Genomic DNA, 15,772 nt, shown 5'->3' on the forward strand with positions numbered 1-15,772 from the left:
ACCCGAAATAAAATATATTTTAAAAAAAAAGTTAACAAATCACATAAAGAAAAATCGACTATAAATATCCTAACTAAATCAATAATAAAATATAACTTAAAGAAAACAAACATTTTAATATATACATATTTAAACAATTAAACCCAAAATTTAAAAAGTTAACAAAATATAAACAAAAATTTACTCAAAATATTCAAACTAAATAATAAATAAATTGCAACTTATACAAAATATATACATTAATATATATACTCATTTACATAAATAAATCCGAAATTAAATTAAATTTTTTAAAAAAATATTGAAAAAGTTAACAAAAAATAAAGAAATTATAATAAAAAAAATTCTTAAAAAAATAAAATATTAAAATGCAAAGTTTAAACCTAAAAAAATTAAATAATCATTAATATAAAACTATCCAAAAATTAAAAAATCATAAATATAGTCAATTTATAAAAAAAATCACAAAAATTAAATTTAAATCATAAAATTAATAAAATTGCATTTACTTGTGGTAATTGAGCAATGTGGGTTCTTGAAGTATAAAACCCCAAAAAACTAAGAATGTTTATAGGTTTTCAAATAATAATCTTCAAAAATTCAAAATCTATACAAAAAAAAAAAAAAATTATATATAAGGTTCATAAACATATATATATATCATCATTTTTACATTAAAATTGAAAAAAAAAGGATAAAAACTTACCAAAATGAGGGAAAACTCGTTGGGGCGCCGCTAGTTCTTCAGTTTTTTTTTTCCTGAAAGTTTAGGTTTGCAATGGCTGTCTCGGGGACAAAGGGGGCTTAATTCATTTAACGGGTCATTTGCATCAGTGGCCCACTGATGCAAACAGTCCCATTAACAGCGTCAGTAGCCCACTGACATAAACGGCTTCGTTCAACGCCGTCAATGTGTGTTATGACGCAATTGCCCCCACAGTTGTGGCAGTGCCCAACTTTCACAAATGTTAATTCTTGGTCAACAGCGTCAGTCAGCTATGTTGACTAACGCGTTTGACTGACACAATTGCCCTTTTTTGTAGTAGTGTTCGCTTGCTCTTTCAAGATTCAAAGGTAATTTGTTTTTAATTTTTCTGTTTTGTTTGATTTTTTTTCAATTTTTGAATGATTTATGTTTTTTATATAAATGAATTAATATTAGTTTTAATAAAAATATGTTATTATATTAGGGTAAATGTATTTATTATTAGGTTTTAAAATGTTATTAGTAAAAATGAGATTAGGAATTAGAAAATTGTTAATGGTTAATTGGTATTTTTTTTGTATTCAAATAGATTCTTTGTTGTTTTGGTAAAAATTATGTATTAAACATATTAGTAAACATATTAAATATTTGAGTGTTAATTTGGAATTTTTGGGTGCAAATGTTAGTATGTTGTTGTTGTTCAATTTTTTTTTTTAGTTATGTTAGTAGTAAAAAATCAAATTTTATGAATATTGATGATTTGTTGCTGTTAATTTTTAGTAGAATTATGATATTTTGATTAGAAAATTGAATAATTAATAAAATTTAGACTAATAATTATAAATTATATAGTCGTTTACAATGTATTTGTATTGCTCTGTGCATGTTCTGAGACTGGGTAATTTTTATGTGTTATTTGCAGGGTTTTAAATTTTTGGATAGAGGACAATACAGTCGTTATGCTGCCAAATTTTACATAGAATTATAAAATTTAGAGATTTTGTGAATATTAGTAAAAGCACTCAATAAAAATTTTAATAGGTTTAGTAAAAAAATCATAAAGTAATTAAATAACTTTTAACCAAATCCTAGAAATTGTGTGAAATTTAATTAAATTATTCAAAAAAGTAAAAGCAAAAAATTTAATTTAATAAATAATTAATTAACATTTATAACTTTCTCTATTTTTTGTAATTAAAATTAGAACTAATATTTGAAGTTAGAAAAAAAATATGTCAAATTTAAATAATTTTAATAATATTTACTCTCAAATATATTGGAGTTAGATATCATAAAACAACATAATTAACTTCAAAGAGCATAAAACATTATAAAAATAATATTTAGTTTTATTTGTTTTTCATTGGTTATAAGAAATTATTACCAAAGATATGATAGTGTGTTATTATCACCTAGTGATAATTTTTTATTTTATTAGTGTTCATAACAAGAAGCCTTAGACCCGTTCGGAGAGGGTGAGTCATTGAAGACTCTTAAATTTATCTCTCTCTGAATTAGGACACACACACAAATTGATTGTAAGTTTGATAATAAGTGTTCCGTGCAGTGCTACACTCATACAATGTCAATCGACAAGAGTTGGATTAATTTGACAGATCGATTATCTAATGAGTATGAGGCTGGTGTAATGGATTTTCTTCAGAGAGCTAGGTAGTGCGTTGACTCAAGGGGATTGGTGAAATGTCCGTGTAGGAGGTGTGTCAACGTTGAATTTCATACGATTGATGTATTAGAAAATCATCTCTTTGTAAATGGTTTTCTACGGAAATATACCAATTGGCATTGGCATGGAGAGGATGAAATTATACCAATGAGGAAAGTGATAGATCAAAATGATGAAGATGAAATGATGGATGTTCTCAATGATGTTATGCAAAATGACAATGATGAATATGAAGATAATGAGTGCGATGAAGAGATACCTACAGCAGACTACAGTGGTGGGCAACATTATAAGGATTTGTTTGCTAAGATTGAGGTTCCATTATTCCCCGGGAGTCAAAATTACACATCATTGAATTTCCTAGTGAAGTTGATGAATTTGAAAGTGTTGGGCAAAATTCCCAACAAAATATTTGATGGAATGTTGGAGTTGTTACATGATGCATTTCGAGCCCCAAATAAGCTTCCAAAATCGCATTATGCAGCGAAAAGGTTATTGTGAAAACTTGGATTGGGCTACGAGTCAATCCATGTTTGCAAGAAGGATTGTGCACTGTTTTGGAAAGAACATGCTGGAAAAAACAAATGTCCTATTTGTGGGGAGGATTTATGGGTGGACAAGAACACCAAGGGAAACAAAGACACATTTAGTGTCAGAGTAGACTTGGAGAAGATGAAGATGAGACTAGAGTTACAGCTGAAGAAGTTGAATGGTCGGATATAAAAGCCTGAGGCCAAATTCACTTTCACTGCTGAAGATCGCCAAAAGTTTTGTTGATTTCTTAAATCAGTGAAGTTTCCAGATGGCTTTGGATCTAACCTAAGGAAGAATGTGATTTATAATAACAATAAGATCACTGGTTTGAAATCGCATGATTGTCACATCATTATGCAACGCGTTTTGCCAGTTGGTATGCATGCATTCCTAGAGAAATCGATTAGTACAACTATTATTGACTTATGCACTTTCTTCAAGCTCATTTATGCGAGAATTTTAAAAGTCCCTGATTTAGAAAATGTTAAAACTTCAATTTTTTTAGATTGCTTGCAAGTTAGAAAAAAATTTCCCCCTGCTTTTTTCGATATCATGGTCCATCTACTAATACATTTACCGGAAGAAGCAATACTATCCTTTTGAAAGGTATATGGAAAAGTTGAAGAATTATGTCTGTAATAAAGCACATCTAGAGGGGTCAATAGCAGAAGGATATGTGATTGATGAGGCATTAACATTTTGCTCCATGTACTTGAAAGGAGTTGAAAAAAAGTTCCATCGTCCAGACCGAAATGTAGATGTTGGTCCATCACTTAAAAAGATGTCGGTCTTTCGATCTCAGGGTCGTCCAATTGGTAAGAAATCCTTGAGAATTTTGGAAGATGAAGTGAAGCAAACAACAGATTTTTATATTCTAAATAACTACAATGAGATCTTGCCATATCTTTAATAAGTAATTAAAGTAGTTCATCATTTCATTGCATGTTTATTATAATACTTATTAGTAACTCTTAAATTGATTGTTTTTGTTTGTTGTAGAGAGCATATGGAAATTCTTTAGACTCGAGGTGTTGAAAACCTAAACCAATTATATAGAGAGGAATTTCCTAATTGGTTTTATAATAAGATTTATCATCTTCGGCAAACAGGTTCTTTGGAATTACATGAAGAATTAATCTCTTTAGCAAACGGTTCTTCAACTCGCGTCTCTTCGTACCCTGGGTGTGTTGTAAATGGAGTAGATTTTTGTGTTATGACAAGGTCAAGAATCGCAAAACTCAAAATAGTGGAGTCTTTTTAGCAGGAGTTGAAAATAATACTTATTACGGCCAGTTGGAAGAAGTTTAAGTGATGTCATATCTTTCTCATTGTTCTGTTCTATTATTTAAGTGCAAATGGTTTGTCACTAATTGGTCTTCAGGATTAAAGTTTGAGCAAAACATAACGAGTGTTAAAACTACTTCGGAGGCCTTCGAAGATGATAAATTTATCTTAGAAACTCAGGCTAACCAAGTTTTCTACATTGATGACCTTAAAAATAAATCTCACTAGAAAGTCGTCCAAGTAGTGCATCACAGAAATGTGCGGGACATCCCACTAGTTGAAGGAAAAGCAGAGGATGTAGAAGTAGATGTTATGCACGACACTAGTTCCTCTGGTTTCCAATTATTCATTGATCTTGGTCCGTTGCCACAAATCAGCTTTGAACGTACGGGGGCTCCACTACAATTTGTTGAGATAGATAATGTTGCAATTGAGGAGAAAGAGGAAGAGGAGGATGAAGAGGAGGAGGAGGAAGAGGATGGGGAGGAAGAGGAAGAGGAGGAGGAGGAGGAAGTTGAATATAAAGAAGAAGATGATGAAGAGAAAGATGAACACATAGAAACCGATGGTGATAGTGAAGATTATTATAGTGATGATTAATTGGTAATTTTATAATATGTTGAAGTAATTATTTTTAACAATAATTAATATTATAGTTATTATGTTTAGTATAAATGTAATTTTAATATCGATTAATTTGACAGATATGGCTGACGTTATTGCTCGATCTCACGGGGGTGATGGTGGAGGATGCAATCCTCCACGTGGACCGTCAGATATCCCAGCTGATTGTGAACGAAGTAATACATTACTCATTGATACACTCCTTAAATTTTAATAGTTAATACATATTAATTTTCAAATACAAAATTTGCATACAATAGAGCCTCCAAACAAATAAGGACGCCACAAAGGATTGAACACGCAGGAAAAAAGGGAAGAGTTGGAGTGTCCTCTCCCTCTCGAGTGGGATGTGCAAGGGAGAACATATAAAGAGATCGGAGATTACAACTCAAATTTCTCAAGAGAGCTGAGATTATTTGTTCGACAGTAAACAGATCCAGACTGTCCTCAATGGTCAAAAGTACCAAATGTCTCGAAACAAAGAATACTTGCACATCTGGAGGTAAGTAATTTATGTATTTATGTTAATTATATATAATATTTACTAATAAATGTTTGTAATTTAGTATGATTTGTTTTATATCGGGCGTACCAGATATGAAAAAGGGCACATGACTGGGATCTTGAGAGGCATTGATACATCATGTGCCAAAAAAGTATTTTGATTGGAAGTACGATATTAAGGAATATTTAACGATTAATGTGCCAGAAAATCGTTATGCTGGTTGCACAGATACGCAGTGGCAAAAAGCCATTGAATTTTTCCGACACCCAGAAATTATGGTATTAATTTCTTGCTAAACTTAACTCTCTTAATTAAATATATTACTAACAGAAACATTTTGCAGAAACATTCTGGGGCCAACAAGGAAAATAGGAAGAAACTAAAAGAGCTTAGCTATGGAGGTTCTCAGTCAATCTTAGGCTTGTGCTATAAAAAAAGTTAGTTAATTAATTCTTTTTAAGATTGTTTGTCTTATTTACGTTTAATTATTATTTTTATAAAATTATATGTACGTGACAGAGCAATTTAGAGACTGGGCAACTTGAGCCGATCCCGGATAGTTGGATGGATACTCACCATAAATCAGGAACATGGTGGGTGACAGATCAACCAAAAAAACTTAAGTACTGTTGACGGTGAAATCTTGTCAACGAAATTAGGTCGGAAAACTCAAAGATAAATGCGGCGATGTTTAGATAAGAACTTAGAATTAACTTATGGAGGGATAAACACAGATGAACAATGGAGTGAAAGATGTATATTTCTTAATAGCTTCTGCATACAATGAATTTTCCAACCCCCTTTCTGGAGGGGTCATCATCTATTTATATTGGAGCTCTAATGGCTCCTTTGTACATAGTGGTCCCTCAGGACAAAATAGTACATGAGTACACTGTCAGGATAGCAGTACAGGTGGTAGTGGTGTTGGAAGAGTGGTGGTCTACTCTAGTACGTGTCAGGGGCCTGCAAAAGTGCTCTTGTCTTGGTACCATATTATGCCTCCACTACTTGTTGGGTACTGACCTCATAAGCGTGCTGGGAGAATCCTGACCATGTACCATTCTTGTAATGCCACTACCCATCTGGCGCGGACACTGTATCCGTACTCCAACTCTTCTTGGTCTGTTGGCTCATTTCGTATCTCTCCTAACTTCATGTCAAATCATTGTGAGGCCTCTGCTGACCTTCCTCGACTGCATGTTCGAGGGATCCTTGACTCCCCATCTCATGTGACTCATAGGGGGAGTAGTGCCCCGTGGTGGCCCTTACCTCAAGAAGAGAGGTAAGGCCTAACGCGTGTGTGATGAGACATGTCACCTATGAATGAGATTAGGATCTCATCTTGCGAGACCATCATTTTGCAGCCCCCACATCGCGAGGCCCTTGGTATGTGGGCTAGGAGCGCTTAGTGGAGGATGTGCCTTGCGAGGCCCTTAAGGATGCGGCTGGCGCGCGAGGCGAGGCCACTAGGCCCTTAGCATGGCTGGTGCGCGAGGCGGAACTTGGGCGAGGCTGGGTCCGTGGCCGCGCGAGACGTCCCCCAGGAGAGGCAGGGGTCGCGGCTGCGTAGGGCGCGAGGCCTGCTGGAGCATCTCCGCGAGGCGTCACCCACGCGAGGCCCCTAGGCGCGGGAGGCGGAACCTGGGCGAGGCTGAGACTGTGGCTGCGTGAGACGTCCCCCAGGTGAGGCAGGGGTCGCGGCTGCGTGGGGCGCGAGGCCCATTGGAGCACCTCCACGAGGCGTTACCCACGCGAGGCCCCTAGGCGCGGTTGTGTGGGGCGCGGCTGTGTAGAGGTCGCGGCTGTGTAGGGCGCGAGGCCGTGGGCGCGCCTGCGTGAGATGGCACCCACGCTAGGCCAATAGGTCCATGGGCGGCATCGCGAGATGGCTCCACGAGGTGGAGGTTATAGCTGCATGGGGCACGAGGCCATGGGGCCATCTATCCAAGACGCGCCTGGGCAAGGCCACGAGGACGCCCACGCGAGACAGCTTCGCGAGATGCACCTAGGCGAGGCCCTTGGGCGCGCAAGACGCCCCCACGAGGCATGGGGCAACATGTGCATATGTGCGAGATGGGCATGTCTAGGATGTAGCCAATATCGTGAGGATCGAAGGTTCCATCATTGGACCCGTGGCCTCTTAGGACTACATCAGGGGTCATTTTGCACAATGCGACTTATCCTCATTCTAGGCCTTAGGCTCTAGGCTAGCCCGATCTCTAAAACTCAACTTGCACTGCTCGTTGGGTCACTTCTTTCATCTTCGCAGACCCTTACTCATCTCAACGCGGGATCGTGTGTTTACTTGTTATTATTTTTTTTTCTTGGTGGATTTTTTGCTTCCACAGGTACATTAAATTTTTTTAAACATTTTTCAAAATTTTAATTGTTTTTTACAATAAATAATTACATTATATATTGTATCATAGGAGGAATTGTGTGCATATCGCGACACACAGCAGACACAGACAACTGATACTGATAGTTCCACACCAGTTTCGAGTGCGCCTGAAGATGACGACTTATCATTGGTACAGACTGTCTTTGGAAAATGACGTGACCACCAGAAAGGATATGGACGTATCCTTAAAATAAGGGATCGAACTCCATTTACTATTGATCCTCCACAAACTAGAGATAACTGAGATGCGAGAGTATGTTTGACAATTAGATGAGCACATCCGGACTCATTGTATCACCCCGGGATCTCAATGTGCCCCACCACCACCTGATGATCCCGATGTTGGAGCACCGAGTCAGTAGGACTTATGTATGAGTTATATTACAATGGACAATTACATTTTCATGTTTAGGACAGCTCTTTATTTTAATTGAGAAAACGTACTCTTATATTTTTTATTTATATGTTTAATATAAGTGTTTTAATTTTATTCTATTATTTTATATTTAATTAAAATTATATAAATAAATAAATATAAAAGTTAATAAACATTACACATATGAAAAAAATCTCGGCTCAGTCTATACTGAGGACAATGTCTCGGTATAGCCCATCCATATGACAAAATTGGACAGGTTGTGCCGAGGACATTGTTAACTCTATACCGAGGACAATGTCCTCGGTAAAACTTATACTGAGGACATATTGATTGTCCTCGATAGAAGTTTACCTCTACCGATGTGGCTATACCGATGACCTAAAACCGAGAATATGTTCTCGGTAGAAGCTATACCAAGAACATTTTAGCTTCTATCGACGACTTTTGTTCTCGGTATAGGCCTTGTTTTTTGTAGTGTCAATCCAAAACAAATATGCAATAAACATAAAAACAATATTTCATAATATTAAAATAAATATTGGTCATCAAACTAAAATCAACATAAATCAATAAAAAAACTAAGAAACGTATACTCACATATTATGTATCAAACTAAAATTCACCTAAATTCCAAATAGTAAAATACATACTTAAATATGTACATTTATTTTTAAAAAATCTTAGATCTTGAAACAGCAAAATTTATACTCCGATTTTTATTATTTTCCAAAAATAAAAAATAAGTACTAAAATATTTATATTATTCTAAAATATACCTGAATTCTGATTTAACAAAATATATACTAAAACATAAATAATTAATAAAAAAATCTAAACCCTATTGTTGTTGTCCAATAGAAGTGACAAAATGATAAATACACTCCCAATATTCACACTCAAATTACACACCATGATGTGTAAGTAATCTCAACCATAGATATTTTTAAGTATGGTCCACATAATATTTAATTGTATAATTGAGATTACTTACGCATCATAGTGTGTAATTTGAATGTACAAATTGAGAGTAAATCTATCATTACTCAGCGAGAATATTTTTTTCATTTAAAGGTCACTAGAGTTGTGATAAGTTTTTTGGCGGGCTATTCATCACCAATATATTTTGGAAACCTGTTGTGATGACACATGTGTCACATTAAGGTAAATTTTAATACATAAATAAAAAAACAAAAATAAAATTAAAAATATCATATTCTATTACGATGACAAATGTCATTTTAATCACTACAATAATCTTCATTTATAATGACTCTCTATGATGAGTTACACCTATGGTGTAAGACATTATAATTATTTAAGGATATTTTAAGTCTAAGGAGGTAAGTTAATAAAATTTCTTGTGTTATGACTAAGTGGGTAAGTCATTAAAAATTGTGGGAGACGTTAATTACAAAATTCTGATAAATTAATTAATTTATAAAAATTCAAATTATGAAGACTTATAACGTCTTCCCTAGGAAGACGTGTAGGACATTTGACGTCTCTCCTGGGAAGACGTGGACGTCTTCCCAGGAGAGTCATCAGATGTCCTACACGTCTTCCTAGGGGAGACGTTAGAGGGTATTCCCCTTATATACCATCACCATTCCTCTTCTTCTTCCCCGAGCCTCATGAACCAGAGAAGAGCTGCGTTTCTAGGGCGATTTCAGTCACGATTTTTCAGGTGCACTTTAGCGATTTTGGGCTCTAAAAATCTCATTTCAAGTATGGTTTTAAGATTATGAATGTACTATAATTAGGATAATGTTTTTTTTTTATTATTTTCTTTAATTATTAGTGGGTTAATATTGGATTTTTAGGGTTTTGTAGCGGATTTGGGCAAATCTTGGCTCAATAAAGTCGATTTCAAGCATATTATTTGAGGTAAGATTTCAAGATTAAAACAATGTATTATAGTTAGAATGATAGAAAATATGATATTTGTGCATTATTTTATATAATTTGTGGGTTTATTAGAAATATATGTTTAAAGTATGAAAAATAATTTTAATGTAGATTTGAGATACCACATTGTTTACTTTTAAGATGATACAAATATGTTTACTATTTTTTTTTTTTTTTTACTATTTATTCCAAAAATTATACATTTTTTCTAATTTTTTTTAGGTTGATTAAGTATATTTATATATATATATATATATGTGTGTGTTTTGCTAAAATTTATTTAATCACTTTGTCTAAAGTAAGGAAAATAATTTGAATTTTATTTTTACATAGCAAATTGCATGTATAGATATAAGTAATTCAAGTATATATTTTTATGTTTTTTAATTTATATTTTTATTTAATTAAAAAAATTATTTATATTTGTGTATATATTTTAAATATTTTATTAACATTTAAGTAGGTTGATTATATATAGTTATGTTTTTTTATTTGTTTAGTAATCTTTTATTTATAAATTAATTTAATTTTGTAGGTTATGGTTTTAACTAGGGTGATTTTAGCCTCTAAATTTATATTTCAAGCACACATTTGAGGTTTTTAAGTTTCTAAAATTACAAGAATAAGTTATTTTTAACACAATTATTTAGTGATATTTTTTTAGTAATATTTTATTTATTAATTAATTAAATTTTGTAGGTTGTGAATTTAATAAAAAAGTGCATTGTAAATTAAAGTAAATTTGCTAGCTATGACTATTAATTGCAAGAGGTACATACATTATTTAAATTATTGTTTTAGTATTATTAAAATTTATGTTAGAGAAGTTTGAATATCTTAAATATTTATCCATAGTGAAGTAGGTTCTAAAAAATTTGTTTGTGTGCTGCAGAGCTATAAGGAAGAAAATTATTATGTATTGTTTGAATTGTTGTTCACAGACGGTAGAAAACTATCATGAGGGAAATGCTGCCCGACTTTGTCTAGCATTATGTATTCTATTATTATATTTGAATTGAGTTGTGCTTATTTGATTGGATTTGATTAGATTTGATTAGATGGTTAGGTTACTAATATCGGGGAAATGCTACCCAATTTTTCATATGCCTGGTCGTATGCTTATAATTATTAAAGTATATATAATCAAATAATAATAATTAACTAATATATTTTACTTTGTATTTTTGATAGCTAAACACTATGTTGTATACACTAACACAGATTAACAAAATGCGACAACAGTAGGCGAACGATATGCCAATACAACAAAAAAAAGGCATACCACAACACTAAATCTAATAATATTGAAGTATTTTTAGTTAAAGAAATTTGTTTGAGCGGGACACTCAAATTTTTGAGGGCCACTTAATTTTTTGCTACTAGGTTTCTCACTTCACTTTCTCTCTCTCAAATCCCCGCCTCTCTCTGAATCCCTAGACTTCCTTCGTGCCTCTGGTCTCTCACAACCTCTCAACAAAGATAGCTACAAAGGAACCAAGGCCAAGGGAATCCTCATCTCATCATCTAAGTCATCTGTGTGCATTGTCCAGTCCGCCTTTATTTATTTTCCATTGTTACTTTCGTGAATATCCCTAACAATCTATTATAACATAGATTTAAAATAAAGTTATCAACATTATAAATTTGTAAATACAATACTCACGTCTATCTCAATCTCTAAGCTTTTTTGTTCTTAAAAATATCTTCTTCTATTACTTAGATTTTTAAATAGTTTTGTTCTTATATATAATTTAATTCTTTTAGTGATTTTTTTCTTCTAGCACTACTGTATGTAAGGAGTTATGTTTTTTTAAATAAAAATTGATGCTTCAGCGAAATGGTAAGTGTTGAATCTTGGAGTCTCTCCTTTTGTGCTTTCAACATTTTAAGCTAGAATTTAGCACTACTTTTGGAGTCTCTTTTGTAGAGGTAACTATTATATCTTTCTGAATTTTGATTTGTTCTGTTGATGTACTCTAATAGTTAAATGTTAGGGTTTTTAGATTTGTTTCCTAAATTAACATTTTAGGATATTCTTAATTTAGTATTAAATTTTAGGGATTTTTAATTTTTTGTTGTTTCTAATAATATTTGTTTGTGCTGAGAGTGCACGAGATGTATTATGAAGAAGTGGAGAGACACTTAGAGAGCATTTAAAGTTTCACAAGCTTCTAAACTTTCAATTCCATTTTTTATCAATCCCATATGCTTATATATCTATTTGGGGTCATATATGTGAATTTATGTAAGTAATATATCCATGCTTCTGCTAGAAAAATGAAAATATTTATATTGCATCTTTCCTTTATGTAATCGTTTATTAACATATTAACAAGGTTAATGTTGATATCTAGCAAGTGTAATGATTAAATATTTTCAGGTACTTTTACATGCTTACCAATTGTTTGTAGATAGCCCTCCAGAGGTTGGCTTTATAGAACCCTTCAATTTTTTTATTAACTTTATTTAGAGTTTCCTATTTCCTAAACCACTAATAAAACTTATGCTACTAGACACTAGTTGATTAATTTTTCTTTTTTTGCGTGTGTGTGTGAAGGCTTGCCTGCTATGTGGCCATGTGGGTACGGTGGCAAGCATGGATTGTACATAAAACAAATGGGCTCATAAAATGATGTTGTATCTGAGATTAAAATCTAAGCATTTTGGTGTACAAAAGAATCATCTTATATTGTTTTCTTTTTGTCATTATGTTTCATGAAGCATCATCTTATAATTTAACGTGAGACTAACATTTGTGAAAATAGAAGTGGTGTAATATTATATGCATATGCTAAGAGTAAAACATGATAGTTTTGTCAAAACATTTTATAGTGTACTTCATTTATGATAACTAGAAGAACAATGGTGGACATAGATGGGCCTTGTATTAGTTTTAGAGGACAAGGGGACCAATTTTCAGTACCTTTGTTTACGAGGAGGAAATGTTTTTATAAGTTTTTTTAAAGGTCTAGCTACTTAGTTTAGAATAATGTCTATGGTATAGAGAAATGCAAAATGATAATATATTTATAGCCATGATAATGACAATTGTAAGACAAAGTATAGTTAAAAAAACTTATGATCTTATACTTTGAAATATGGTTTACTTTTCTTTTCTATTATTTTCTTCTTCTTAAATAATCAGTTATCATGCTATGGATTTCATTTTTTTTAATTAATTGTTTTTAGGAAACTGCATAGATATATAGAGTATTTTAACTTAATTAAAAATTGGTTCCAATTCCAAATAACGTTTTTCACAATCCCTTATTAGCATAAAATAGGCGAATGCAGCTACTTTTCTTTTTTATTTTATTACTTACAAATGATTATTTTATTTTATATTTTATATTTTTGTTAAAATATGAAATACGTGTATGGGAAACATAGTCCTGCAACATGAATTAGATAGACCAATCATAGGATGAGATTAAAAAAATAGTTTCTTAATTGTATTGGTGAATGTTTAATATCAATATATTATTTTTCTATAGGAATAGACAATCTTATACCTGAAATTTTGGAGCAGACTTTTAAGAATGATTGACTACGTGACATGTATCTTGGTCTTTCTCTAAATTTCTTGCATTACTTCCTAATTGGGTCATGAATCTTGTTGCTTGACTTTTCGGTTCTAGCTTAGCTAGTACCATGTTTGGTATTAAATTGTTGGAGGTCTCCAAAATCATTTGCTTCTAAAAGAACCAAAGTTTTATAATATGGAAAGTTTGAATATCTTTGAGAAATGACACATCTTAAGAAGTTGACACTGTTTCATGAATGATAAAGATGAATAATATTTTGTTTTCATGTTTAGATGATAGAGTGTGCCACCATTGCTTCTTTTGGAGTTGACACTAAGGCAACTGATTAACTATTTTTATTTGACAGTCCACTTTTATATTCTTAAAAACATTGCATTTGTAAATTTATAATTGTTGATTTATATATGGGGTTTCAATTTTATTTCCGGTGGAGTTATGGAGTGGGGGAAGGTGGTGTCTTATTTGTTGATTGAATGCATAAGGTGTTTAATTATGCACACATGGGGTTGTTTAGTTTTTTTTTTTATGATGTATTAAAGGTGATAATTGACCTTTGATCATAATGATGAGAATGATTTACTGAAACAGGTCCTTGCAATGTCAATGGATGATCTTGCATGTGACCATAATGTGCGAGATAGATACATGAAAGGCAGATGTTGATGCTCCTGAATTGGCCTTGGGTAGGTCCTTTTGTGTTCTGCCATTATTTTCATTGGATAGATGCACAATTAATCTCTCCAATCTAGTAGTTCTCATTATTTCGAAAAATAGATTAACTTGGAGTCTTTGAGGTGTTTGATTGAAGTACATGAAACAAAAAAAAAGATATATTTTTCTAGGTACACATGTCATGTGATATTAAAATAATAGTTAAAATGTACCAATTTCTTTGTATTCATTTAGATGGTTGTGAATAATTAATGAATAAAAAAATTATTCTTTTTTTGGTACTTGTGAATTAACATATAAAAATGTCCATACTTGCTATAATTTTGATATATTATAGTTATGGCTTGACCTGCTAGTTTGGTTGGTAACTGTTGTCTTGTAAACAATTAATAGAATGAAATATACAAGTTTACAACTTTATGTAAAAATTACTCTAAATCTACCATATAATTACTTACAGTATCTTTCATATATGTTTCTCCAGCAATCTGAAACTTGGAAAAAGTTGCTCTCCATCTACATCACTTTGGGTATAAACCTATTATTTATATCTTTTGTTATTTTCTTGGGAATCTTTATTCTCTAATACCTTTACACATTGTGGTTATATGCCTTGCAGATAAAAGCAAGTCAAGACAAGTGGTTATATGCCTTGCAGATAAAAGCAAGACAAGTATTGATTGTTATGAATCAATTCTAAATAATTGTTTATTAAAATATTTTTATTCAAAATTTCTTTTGTGTTATGGGGTTGACCTAATAGGCAGAGTTTCAATTGACTTGAAAAGATCTCGAAGTTTTTATTTATTTTTTTAAATGGAACCTCTAGTATCTTAATGTACTTAGGCTCACCCATTCGGGACATGAATATTTGTAATATTATTCAATTAGTTAATAAAAGTTGTATTCACTTTCTATTTACTATTACTTTATTTTAATATTAGTAATGATAAAATTATACAATATAATATTAAATCAAAGGTAGAGAAAAGTATTATGTATTCTAATAGTAACAATAATAAATTGAGCATATTAAAAAAAAAACCAAAAATGTGTTATTATAAATTATACTATAATACTACTTTATAAGTGGAAAAAAGTGAGTCGTTCTAGGTACCCTGCGATGACTCTCAGGGGGAGATGTTGAATGTCTACAAAGTCTCGTCACGGGAGTCATCGTAGGGCCACTTATGATGGCTCCTCCAACAATGTCTCCCTGAGGGAGAGACATTAAATGTCTACAATGTTTCCCCCATATAGTCATTAAATGCTTATTTTGTAGTAGTGAACAAAGTCAGATAATTTCTCACTTTTCTTGCAAGAAGAAAATTGAGCATGAACTTTTCTCGCCATTTAACACTCCTCTATTACAATGACACAATAGATTTTGTTGCAATAGCTCTCTCTTCTTATAGTTGTAAAATACCAATGATAATTGACAACAAACTAAACGATTAAAATAAGAATAACTCTATAATCTATTTAACTATGATTACTAAATAATTTACCAAAAAAATGATATTAATATAAAGA

General features: G+C 32.2%; 1 long non-coding RNA gene across 1 annotated transcript; it reads left to right on the forward strand.

Annotated features, from left to right (window-relative positions):
* The first annotated feature begins 11,373 nt into the window (after nt 1-11,373).
* Nucleotides 11,374-15,160, forward strand: LOC133798446 (uncharacterized). The gene is made up of 3 exons (XR_009875878.1): nt 11,374-14,250; nt 14,724-14,769; nt 14,859-15,160. It is a non-coding gene; the product is annotated as an uncharacterized LOC133798446 (long non-coding RNA).
* The last annotated feature ends 612 nt before the right edge of the window (nt 15,161-15,772 follow it).

This window comes from Humulus lupulus, chromosome 1 (genome assembly GCF_963169125.1).
Source record: "Humulus lupulus chromosome 1, drHumLupu1.1, whole genome shotgun sequence".
NCBI classification, from domain to species: Eukaryota; Viridiplantae; Streptophyta; class Magnoliopsida; order Rosales; family Cannabaceae; genus Humulus; species Humulus lupulus.